Here is an 11,106-nt window from a genome sequence, read left to right as displayed (position 1 = left end):
TACGCGACATTTACCATTTCTGTGGCTCTTCCTCCATTCCTGATGCCCCAAGTTTCCTCCTGAACTTCTAATGTCTGAAGAACTTCCTTTAGCAATACTTTTAAAGCAGGTCTTCTGGCAACCAATTCTCTTAGTCTTTCTTCATCAGAGAATGTCTTTATTTCAGTTTCATGCCTGAAGATGTTTTCACTGGGTAGAATTCTGGGTTGATGGTCTTCTTCCACTTCCTCCTGCTTCCATGGTTTCTAATGAGAAATCTACTGCCGCTCCTATTGGTGTTGCCCTGTAGGTAACGCATTGTTATTTTCTGGCTGCAGATTTCATTGAATTTATCCTGTTTGGGATTTACTGAACTTCTTGAATCTGTAAGTTTATATCATTCATTAATTGGGAAGTTTTCAGCCGATATTTCTTTGAATATTGTTTCAGCACCACATTCTTTCGCCTCTTGGGACTCTAATGACACGAGTGTCGGACATTTTTCTATTTTCTCACAGTTCCCTGAGGCTCAGCTCATTTTTTCACCAACCTTTTTTTCGCTCTGTTGTTCAGCATGAAGAAGTTCCATCAATCTGTCTTCAAGTTCACTAATTCCTCTCTCTGTCATCTCCATTCTGCTTCCGATCCTATTCAGGATTCCTTTATTTTGAAGACTGAATTTTTTAGCTCTAATGTTTCCATGTGGTTCTTCTTTATATCTATTTCTTGGCTAAGAATTCTTTATATTCATCAAGAGAGTCTGTACTTATTTCATAAGGCATGTTTTACTAATAGCTTTGTGGTGTAATCCCAACGTCTGTGCCATCTTAGGTTGTCTTTTGGGAGTTGAGATTTTTCTTGTTCTTTGTACGGCAAGTGTTTTTAGATTGTATTCAGGGCATTTAAAATACTATGTTATCAGATTCTAGGTTTTGTTCAAATCCTATGGAGAATGTTGATATTTTTCTCCTAGCAGGAAATCAACCCAGTTTGTTTCAGGCCACAAGTTCAGACAAACATGTTGTGGGTTATGGTTTGAATGACAGTTCCATTTTCAAAGTCTTTGCAGTGCTACTAGAAGTTTTCTTGCATGGTGCTTCTCAGTGGACAGCCTGGAATCTGGGTGGTGGTCTATCACGTCGTTCAATTCTCAAAGTTTTTAGTATGAGGTTTAGGATCAGGTCCATGCTGGCACATCTCTGGAGCTCATAAACTATTTTATGGTGTAGGTTTCAACTTCTCCCTCGCTATGATTTCCCTGGTACATTCCCTGTACCAGAAATCTGGGAATTTAGTTTCCCTACTCAGTGTACTTACTGCAACTGCTGTTTTTAAAATTTTTGTTTATTTGTTTCATTTTATTTCCTCAACCTGGGAAAGCATCTTCCTGTACTCTGTCTGGCTAACTAATATTAACTTTTCAGGTCTTAGCTTAAATGTCATTTTATCCTAAAAGCCTTCCCTTATTGTCATATCATTTATGTTCCCCTTATCTTCCCATACGCTTACATATGTATTTGTTTATTGATCTAATATATCTCTCCTACTGGACAGGAGATGAGATGATGTGTCTTGTTCACCTTTATGTAATATTTCCATATTTAAAACAGTTTATGACATACTCAACACATACTTATTTAATTTCCTTCCATCTTCCCACCCACCCATCCAGGTCCTGCCTCACCCCCCAAAAGATATTAAGATCCTCATATTCAAAAATGGCTTTGGCTCTCAAGAATCAAATTAAATCTTATCTTTTCATAACTTTATAATTTGTAAAGCATTCTCACATTTCCTTTTTTTTTTCTTGCCTGATTTTATGAAGTTGAGAGGGGGGAAAATGTACTTTAGAGACAAGTAAACAAACAGTCAAAGACATGAAATATTTGTCCAAGGCCATATCTGGTTAGTAATGGAAATGATGAGTAGGGTTGGCAGTAGGGTGAGGCAAGTGAGATGGCTACGGAGCAAATTTAAGGAGCATTTACTCTCAGGGCTGTGAATGCTTGCACACCCCTGAGAGTGAATGCTTTCTTATATATTTCACTCTTGGCATTTTGTTTACCTCTTCTTAGCCTTGGCCCTGCTGGTGGATCAGTTCAGGTCTTTTTGACTCCAAAGTCTCCTTCAATATTTTGACAGAGAGCTCTAATCAAATGTAACTAGCCACGCATTCAGGTCTGACTTTCAACAGCACTTTGAAGAATTTTGGTGTCGCAGACACCTGGCTTTGAGTCTAAACTCCTCTCTAGTAACTGTATTACCTTGGGCAAATTACTTTTCCTTAGATATAAAACAGATACAATATCTATCTCATAGGCTTGCTTAAAGATTAAAATGATATAATGTAGGTAAGGCAATCTGCTGGTTGTCCTTAATATTTGTTTTCTTCTTCTATAGACATAGGAATACCAGTTTTTATTTGGGACATGGCACCCAAAGAAGGGACTCAATTTCCCAACTCTTTTGCATGTAGGTGTGAACACGTAACTATGTTCTAGCCAATGCGATGTGAGTGGCAGTGATGTGCACAACTTTTGGATTGTGTCCCATTACCACTTTCCCCTTCTTACTGAGTGGAATGCAGACATAGTGGCAGGATCTCTTGGGCCATGAAATAAGCGCAGCACCTTACTGATAGTTGGACAGAAGATGGAGCCCTGGAACCCTGATACCTTTCCAGAGCAGAGCTGGCATTCTAACTTGGACTTGAATATAAAAGTAAAGTAAAATTGTATCTTTCCTTCACCAACATAACCTTGATACTTGGTCACAGAAGTTGAATTTACATCTTAAACTTATGCAGTAGGTAAAGGAGCGTAGGGCTTAGAAGAGAGTAAGTGTTTAATACTGGTAAGATATTGGTAAGTATAATCTGCATGTTTCTGTTAAGCCTCATTCATTAACATGGACATAGCTTGATTTGAATGTGGGGAAGAAGTCCATATCATGAGTAGGTTTGGAGTTCAAGTTTACACTATCCATGTGTTTTGGGAACAACCAGTTTTTAATAAACTAACATAAAATTTGGTCCTAGGCTAAGAATACCCTTGGGTAGCCTAAAAGAAAAATACATTAAACCTTTCTGGAGGGACAAATTCTCAAACCAGTTTATACAGACTTACTACAAAGATCCAATGAAGGTAACTTCATAATAAAAAATTACAAAGCAAACAAGGACACAGTCAACAGTGTAGGAGAACATGCAGACTCCATAAACAGAAGAGATTCCTAAGAACTTGAGATAATTGAATGGTCTTTAATTCATACATTAAGGGAAAAAGAAAGAGCTTAAATAAACAACTGAACCTTACATCTCAAGGAACTAGAAAAAGAACAACATAAGCCCAAAGTTAGCAGAAGTAAGAAAATAACAAAGATCAGAGTAGAAATAAATTAAATAGACACTAAAAAGAGAATAGAAAAGATCAGTGAAACTAAGAGCTGTTTTTTAAAAAAGATAAGCCAAATGGATAAACCTTTAGCCAGACTTACCAAGAATAAAAGAGAGAGGACTCAAAATTAGAAGTGAAAGAGGAGACATTACAACTAATACTACACATGTACAAAAAATCATAAAAAACTACTATGAACAATTATATACCAAAAAAATCAGACAACCTAGAAGAAATGGTAAATTCCTGGAAACATTCACTCTACTGAGACTGAATCATAAAGAAACAGAAAACTCAGACAGATCAATTAATAGTAAGGAGATTGAGGCCATAACCAACAATCTCCCAACAAAGAAAAGCCTAGGATAGGAAGGCCCCACTGGTGAATTCTACCAAACATTTAAAGAATTAACACCAATGCTTCTCAAAGTCTTCCGAAAAAATAGAAGAAAAGGGAACACTTCCAAACTCATCTTATGAGGCCAACATTACCCTGATAACAAATCAGAAAAGGAAATTACAGACCAATATCCTTGACGAACATAGATGCAAAAATCCTCAACAAATTATTAGCAAACTGGAATACATAAAAACGATCATACACCATGATCAAGTGGGATTTATTGAAGGGATGAAAAGATGGTTCAACATCCACAAATCAATCAACATGACAGACTGCATTAACAAAATGAAAGATAAAAATCATTTGATCGTCTCAATAGATGCAAAAAAGGCATACATGTCAAGCCCACAGCTAACATTATATTCAATGGTGAAAAGCTGAAAGCTCTTCCTCTAAGACCACGAACAAGACAAGGATGCCTGCTCTTGCCACCTTTATTTAACATAGCACTGGAAGTCCTGGCCAGAGCAATTAGGCAGGAAAAAAAATAAGGTGTCCAAATAAGAAAAAAAAAGTAAAATTGACATAGTATTATATGTTAAAAAACTGTAAGGAGGCCACCAAAAAAGTTAGAACCAATAGACAAATTTGGTAAAGGTGCAGGATACAAAATCAATATAAAAATCATTTGTATTTCTACACACTAACAACAAACGATCAGGAAGAGAAATTAAGCAAAGAATCCCATTTACAATTACATCAAAAAGAATAAAATATCTAGGAATAAATTTAACCAAGAAGGTGAAGGATCTCTACACTGAAAACTCTAAGACACTGATGCAAGAAACTGAAGAAGATACAAATAAATAAACAGATATTCTGTGCTCAAGGATTGGAAGAATTAATATTATTAAAATTCCATACTACCCAAAGCAGTCTACAGATTCAATGTAGTCTTCTGTCAAGATTCCAACAGCATTTTTCTCAGAAATAGAAAAAATAATTTTAAAATTTGTATTGAACCACAAAAGTCTCTGAATAGCAAAAGCAATCTTGAGAAAGAATAAGACTGGAGGCATCACAGTTCTTGATCAAACTACATTACAAAGCCATAGTACTCAGAAGAGTATAGTATTGGCATAAAATAGTGAAACAGAATAGAGAGCCCAGAAATAGATCCACACACAAATGGTCAATTAATTTATGACAAAGGAGCCAAGGATATATAATGGGGAAAGGACAGGCTCTTCAATAAATGGTGTTGGGAAAACTGGACAGTCACAAGCAAAAGAATAAAACTGAACCTTCATCTTAAACCACTCACAAAATTCAACTCAAAATGTATTAAAGACTTGAATGTTAAGGCCTGAAACCATAAAACTCCTGGAAGAAAACGTATGGCATAAGCTCTTTGACATTGGCCTTGGCAATGATTTTTTGGATTTGACACTAAAAGGCAACAAAAGCAAAAATAAACAAGTGGGACTATTCCAAACTAAAGAGCTTCTGCATAGCAAAGGAAACCATCAACAAAATGAAAACGCAACCTATGTATGGAATGGGAGAAAATATTTGCAAATCATGTATCTGATAAGGGGTTAATATCCAAAATATATAAGGAACTCATACAACTCAATAACAAAAACAAAGAAACAACTCAATTAAAAAATCGGCAGAGGAACTGAATAGGCATTTTCCCAAAGAGACATACAAATAACCAATAGGTACATGAAAAGATGCTCAATATCACTAATAATCAGGGAAATGCAAATCAAAAGTGCAATGAGATATCACTTCACACCTGTTAGAATGGCTACTATCAAAAAGACAAGAGACAACAAGTGTTGACAAAGATGTGTAGAAAAGGGAACCCTTGTGCACGGTTGATGAGAATGTAAACAGGTGCAGTCACTGTGGAAAACAGTCTGGAGGTTCCTCAAAAATTATTCAAACAGTTCATGACCAGGGAAATCAAAATGGCCAACAAACATGCTATGCTACACAACATCACCAGTGACAACAGAAATGCAAAACCAAATGGCACTATTTCCTACTGGAATGGCAAAAATTAAAATTTCTGAAAGTTCTTACCTGGTTTCTACAAGGATATGGAGGAAAAAAGGAGTGTTCATATGCTGTCAGTGGGAGGGTTATTTGGGACAAACACGTTGGAGTTAAATTTGGAACTAACAAATTCGAAGTTGTTAATACTCTAGAATCCACCAATTCCACTCACAGAGACACACCCTGGAGAAGCTAACGTGCATGCACAATGCAAAGCGTCTCACTGTCCATCAAGAGGAGAGTAAACAAATAAACAAACTGGGCCGTAAGCATATAATTCAGAGTACTCAAAAGTAGTATATAGCAGCTAAAATGAATGAAGTGGCTCTATCTGTATCAGTATGGTTAAATCTCAAAAGCGTGATATGGGGTTTAACAAAAGCACGTTGTTGAGTGACATGCAGAAGATAATGCTTTCAGTATGACACCTTCGGCACATCTCAATACGACACGTTTTATGGCTACACTATATAGACATGGATGTACACTATACAGATATGCACTGAAACTATAAATAAACCCGGGAGAATGAAGAACATCAGAGTTAAGACAGCAATCACTACTGAGGAAAGACTGATACATTGGTAGCAGAAATACTCCCACATTTTCTCCCCACCCTGTGTCCATGCTTTTTGCTATGGGACTTTAGTAGCACTTCTCATCAAAACAGGGAGCCTATTACCTCGCTCCTAGAATATGCGATGGCTTTGGGACTTGCTTTAACCAACGGAATGTGGTATACAAGTGATGTGTGTCAGTTCTGAGTCTAGGCCTCAGAGGCATCGCACGAGCCCTCCGTCTTTTCCGAACTACTGACGCACGTGAGCAAGTTGGGGCCAGCCTCCTGCAGGAGGAGACCCAGTGAAGGACAGTCCAGGTGTCCCAGCTGAGGTCAGCCTATTCCAGCCTACAGCCAGCTGACCTCCAACCACCTGAGAGAGACAAGCCAAGGTCATCAGAGCCACCCACCTGACCTACTGAAGCGGATCTGAAGACGGAGCCCAGGTAAGACCAGAGCCGCCGAGGTGACCAAGGAGTCATGAGGAGTAACAGGGCTTATTGTTGCAGCCACTAAGTTTCCAGGTGGTTTGTTACTGAGAAACAGCTGACCTAGGAGGAGCACAGAATGCAGGAGGGGCAAAAGGGACAAGGGTTCAACTGTGTCTTTGATGTTTTATGTCTTAAGAGAGACCCGAGGCAAACACGGCAAAATGTTGAGATTGCACATAGGTAGTAGAGAAATGAGGATTTGTTATCTAATTCTCCTAGCTTCTCTGTATGTGTGAAGTATTTCACAATAAAAGAAAATTTACACAGAAGAGTAAATGTCCAATGTGCTACATCAGACAAGGTGGCCTAGAGGGTTTTAGAAAAGAACAAAGAGATGAACTTGCTCTCTTGCCCCCTCCCTACTTCACCGTCACCACACGCAGAGCCGAAGGAGTGGACCAGGGATTTCTGAGTTCACATTCTCTTCTCTCATCCCTGGGATGTCTTCCCTAACCGTCCTGGAACTGAATCCTTTGCCAGTATTTAGTCCTCTGGCCTCAGTGAGTCATCTGCACAACAGCACACAGCTGATCAGCTCACAGACAGGAGATCCTCAGGGACGAACCAGGGAAGAAAGCATCACAGGGGCAAATTCTATGCTCCTGCTCCGGGGGCAGCGGACTTCAAACCTCCGAACCACTTCATACTATCGTTACATCCAAAATCCAGATTCACCCGATAAAAATGTGAGAGTCCTTCCTGCTCCATCAAATACAGGGTCAGTCACCTACCCTGTGACTTCCTCCTGACACTCTCACCTGCCCCCCCGCCCTTTGAATTTGTTGCCACTCCTGGCACAGGTGGCGTTGTGTGTCTGCCAGGAGATCTACGCTTGCCCATCGAGAGGGACGAAAGCTCCAGGGGATACGCACTCCATGCCAGAGAGAGAAAGGGCCAGGCCGTCTGCTCCCAAGGGGCTCAACACCCCTCTCGGCCCAACGCATTGCTCGTGTTTCTGTTTGGACGTCCACAGCCAAGTATGTGCATCGCGCTCCGCACTGACTGTGTACCTTCCTGTGTGCGGACTGGTCCTGCGAGTTACCCTGAGTTCTCGTCCCAACTCAATTGGGCTGCACGCTGCCTCAGGACACAGTGAGGTACGTGACTTTGTGTCCCTACAATCCAGTGAAAGGAAAGAAGGAAAAGAGGAGAAAGGTCAGACAGGAAGGAAGAAAGGAAGGAAGGATAATAGCAGCACATATTTATAGAATGGTTATATGCCAGGTCGTGTGCGCTTCCTTCTTTAATCCTCCCAACTACTAAGTGAGGTAGATACTATTATTAACGTTTCCTAGCTTACAGTTGAGGAAACACGCTTCCGAGGGTAGCTAATACGCCTGGAGACAAGCCATGGCAAGTAAATCAGGGAGGCAGTCTTTGAGGCAGATTTGTTTAACTGGGTTCCCATCTCTGATGTCAGACTGTCATGCTGAGAGTTTTGAGCACAGAGGAGCAGATAACAAGGAACCAGGACTTCACCATAAAGAAAGAAAAGGAAAGAAGGATAGAAAGCAGAAGAGAACACAGAGGGAGGGAGAGACCCACTAACACAGGTGTCACACCGAAACTGCACGGTTTCTGCTTCATCCCTTGACATCTCCAGAAAGGATCTGCGTGCTTCTTGGGTACTGTGTTCTGGGTTTCATTCTCTATGTGCCAAAGGCATCCGCAGAGAGCTCGTCATGCTCTCCTGCCTGCGAGAGAAGACAGGCAGACAGTCGACTCTGGCGCTGTGGACCCTGAGTTAGCAAATCCTGCAAGCCTCTCATCACATTTTCATTGCCAGTCAATACATAACCTTTCTTATGTGCGTTCCTTTCTAAAGACTCCTTATTTAATACAGATTGTTGACTCATCAACGCTGAACTCACGACCAGCCGCGCCACAACTGATGCCTAAGTGGACAGAGCTCACGTAACACCTGTATTTCTCCATAAGGCACAGCACACCTTCCTTGCACTTACAAACCCCAGATAGCCTTTCAGCACTACACTTGGGGGGCATTTTAAACAGCAAAATCACCAAGAAAAAGCACAAGAATGTAAAAAATGTGGCAGGAAATAGACCTTGAAAAGGACACTTGTTTATGTTAGTGGAGCTGAGACCTAAGGCGGAGGGTCACCCTTCTTCTCTCAACTGGGAGTGTGTGTGTGTCCGGCGACTCGGTTTTCCGCTGCTCTGTGCATGTGCACAAATGATGCCCAAGACGGTGCCAAAGGGCCCCCCTTTCATCCTGAGGGTTGGTTACAATATCCACGCAACTTGGAGGTGATGAGACTATTGCTTTTGTAAATGCTTGATTATTTTGGAGCTACAAATACATTTTAGCAAGCAGGAGAATTTGCAAACGTAGAGGCCACGATGAGTGAGGATTCACTGCACGTAGCATGAAGTTGAGCCAGTTCCCAGACTCGGACACGGGAGGAACTCTGCTTCTTCTGGGAAGACAGGAAAAGCAGCAGTAGTAGTAACTGTAGCTGTGCATATGGAACAGGACCTCACGTGTTAGTCCTGCAGGGAACCTAAGGAGGCTACCCATCCATTCCCAGGCTTTAGTTGGGCTTTTGTTCTGGTCATGAGAGACTGTCAGCATCACAGGCCACAGAAAAGTCTAAATCTTCTTACTTTAATCAAATAGCTCCTCAAGTCCATTGCCTTTGTACTGCCTTCTAGAGGCTGCATCTTGCTCAGCTCTGTGCCTTCGTGTACAGAAGAAACTCGGCAAACACTTGCTGTGTATTGAACGGGACTCAGGTCAATCTGCCGCTACGTGGTCCTTACCCCACCCTCCCTTTGTAACATATTCTCATGTAAACATTTCCTTCTAAAGCTGTGTTTCCCACCTTGAGGTTTCTGGAATTAGTGGTCCTTAGAGTTGTCTTAAATATGTCACTGAGCTATTGAAAAAAAATATTTCCAAAAATACATTTCACTAGAACAAGACTTCACAGGTTAACATAAAATGACAAGGTTTTGTTTTTGATTTTGTGAACCTGCCTGGAACTATAGAGTGATAATTTTTTTTTGTAATTCATCAGTATTTTATTTATTTTTGGCTGTGTTGGGTCTTCGTTGCTGTGCGCGGGCTTTCTCTAGTTGCGGCGAGCGGGGGCTACTCTTCGTTGCGGTGCGCGGGCTTCTCATTACAGTGGCTCCTCTTTTTGCAGCACGGGCTCTAGGAGCACGGGCTTCAGTAGTTGCAGCACGCAGGCTTAGTAGTTGTGGCGCACGGGCTCTAGAGCACAGGCTCAGTAGTTACAGTGCACGGGCTTAGTTGCTCCGTGGCACGTGGTATCTTCCTGGACCAGGGCTCAAATCTGTGTCCTCTGCATTGGCAGGTGGATTCTTAACCACTGCGCCACCAGGGAAGTCCCTGTACAGTGATAATCCTATGCCATGATACTATCTATTGCTTGCTAGTACCATCTATCTCTCAGCTCCACAGACATGTCTTTGATGAATGAAAAACAGATAACTGCTCAAATGGTTTGCTAAGGGAAAGTTTTCAGAACATTTCAGGGAAATATGGGGGAGATAATGGAAATGTTCTTTGATGGTTCAAGGATAGAAAACCATCCATCTAAATGGTTCTGAACACATGGAACTTTTTGTAAATAGGTGTTATAAAATATTGTTTATTATTTCTAAATAATGATAAGGATGTTTACACTGCCCTGACTTCTTTTAGGCAAAGCAGTCCAACTCCACCTAAATGGGAAAACTAAGCAGCAGAAGCGAACTCCCTCACCTGGAAGCTGGAGAACAGGCCTGAGGAGCCACTCCTTCAGCTTTGTTCGTTCTTTCAACACGGCTCTGCTGATTCTCCCGAGGGCCTCGTGAACAGGAAGCTCTCCGTGAATTCACCTTTCCTTTGTGGAACATTCCTTCTTCTTGTGAGAATCAGCCAGGATCCAACTGCAGTGGCACAGACAGCATGTACTGTGCCAGTAAGACGTCTGCCAGCGCCCAGGCAACCTAAGCTGTGTTTCTCTTGAAATTCCTTTTCATGCATTTCTTCCATTCCCGTTGCAATGTCATTCCGAGGAATAGCTGGTGCCACCCTTCCCCATCGAGGCAAGGTTACAGCCTCGCTGGGTTTTGTGCTTTGAGAACAGAAATGGGGGCAGGGGAGGAAAGGGCAGTAGGGACTGGAGACCTCAGGCTCAGTGCCTGCCTCATTTCCAAAGTGTGTTTTTAAAGCCTTGAGGACCGTGTTGTCTGTCGTAGGCATGCTTAACTGTTTGTACAAATAGAGAACCCGACGCTCAGTGAGAC

At 41.4% G+C, this 11,106-nt stretch overlaps 1 protein-coding gene across 1 annotated transcript in view; it reads right to left on the bottom strand.

Annotated features, from left to right (window-relative positions):
- Positions 1-6,874: 6,874 nt before the first annotated feature.
- Positions 6,875-11,106, bottom strand: part of FERRY3 (FERRY endosomal RAB5 effector complex subunit 3) — a 51,006-nt gene continuing 46,774 nt past the window's right edge. Inside the window, exon 15 of the transcript XR_009565529.2 lies at positions 6,875-6,891. The gene's annotated coding sequence lies outside the window, so the exon portion shown is untranslated. The remainder of the gene's footprint in view (positions 6,892-11,106) is intronic.

This window comes from Globicephala melas, chromosome 10, assembly GCF_963455315.2.
Source record: "Globicephala melas chromosome 10, mGloMel1.2, whole genome shotgun sequence".
In the NCBI taxonomy this organism is placed as follows: Eukaryota; Metazoa; Chordata; class Mammalia; order Artiodactyla; family Delphinidae; genus Globicephala; species Globicephala melas.
The sequence above is the reverse complement of the archived record's forward strand: the minus strand, read 5'-3'. Positions and strand labels throughout refer to the sequence as shown.